Below are 1,565 nucleotides of genomic sequence, written 5' to 3'. Positions count from 1 at the left end.
GTATACATATATACATATATATATGAAGAGGATGTGATATATATGTGATGGAATATTATGCAGTCATCAAAAGATGAAATCTTGCCATTTGCAATGACATGGTTGGAGCTAGAGGTTATTATGCTAAGAAAAATAAGTTGATCAGAGAAAGGCAATTATTATATGATCTCACTGATATGAGGAATTTGAGAAACAAGACAGAGGATCATAGGGGAAGGGAGCAAAAATGAAACAAGCAAAACCAGAGAGGGTGATAAGCCATAAGAGACTCTTAATCTCAGGAAACAAACTGAGGGTTGCTGGAGGGGAGGAGGGTAAGAGGGATGAGATGGCTGGGGTAGACATTGGGGAGGGTATGTGCTACGGTGAGTGCTGTGAATGGTGCAAGACTGATGAATCACAGACCTGTACCCCTGAAGCAAATAATATATTATATGTTAATAATATTTTAAAAATTGTAACTGCTCCCGAGAGTCATCCTTTAATTTGGTAGGGTTCAGCTTGTTCTCCTTAATTATGTTTATCACATCGCAGTAGAGGCCATGGCCTCAAAAAAGAGGTTGCTTCAGTTTGAACCTCGTGTTGACCACTGAAGAGCATAAAACTTTGAGCAGAACATGTATTTTCTCTAAGTTTCACACTCCCCATGTTTAAATGAAAAAACTAAAAACAGTTATAAAGCAGTTGGTAAGGACTGAATGAATTGATGTCTATAAATCCCATCCACAGTGCCTGACCCATAGGAAGCCCTTCATACATTTCAATTCTATTATCATTGGCCAAGATTTTTGCTTTATCATGCTGTCCAGAATGTGGTGAACTTATTGGAGAAGTGATGTACAGCAGTTAAGCAGAGACTCTGAAGCCAGTTTTCCTGGGTTATAATCCTGACCCTATTGTATACCTGCAATGTGGTTTTGGTCAAGTTCCTGCAATTTTGTGTGCCTTAGTTTTCCCATATGTAAAGTGGGATAGTAATAGATACCTTCTAGGGTTGTAATGAGAATTACTAAATAAACATATGAAATGTTTATATATATGTAAAATATATAGTAAATTCTAGTAAATGTGATTTGTTCACTCTTCCATCTAGACGCCATCCAGACGACTCATAGCTTCAATTCAGAACATTTTTCTTTTCTCAAGGAAACAAGTTGTCCTTATTAATGATGAAAAGTTAACATGGTTATCCAAGGCCAGAGATATCATGGAAAAATTATATACTTGTAAGTCAATGTTAATTAAACATCAAGGGAGTAGTGTTCAAGATAGTCCTCAGGATAAAAGTTCACAATTGAGATAAGCAAGTACCTAAGATTTTGCCTGGGACACAGGACACCCATAACCCTATTCCATGACCTTGTTCCAACTTACTTTTCTATTATGGGGAACACATCACACCAGATGGGTTTATTACTTCCATTCCCATAACCTTCTGGAAAAGTAGACAAAAGATCATGTTTACATTAGATGCTGAATTATCTTCAATTTGGCACAGAAATTAATTCTAAATTTGGATTTGTGAGCTTCCATTAAAATTACTTTTCTGGCACCCATAACCTTGG

This window comes from Mustela lutreola, chromosome 4, assembly GCF_030435805.1.
Source record: "Mustela lutreola isolate mMusLut2 chromosome 4, mMusLut2.pri, whole genome shotgun sequence".
Lineage (NCBI taxonomy): Eukaryota > Metazoa > Chordata > Mammalia > Carnivora > Mustelidae > Mustela > Mustela lutreola.
Note: the sequence above shows the minus strand (reverse complement) of the source record.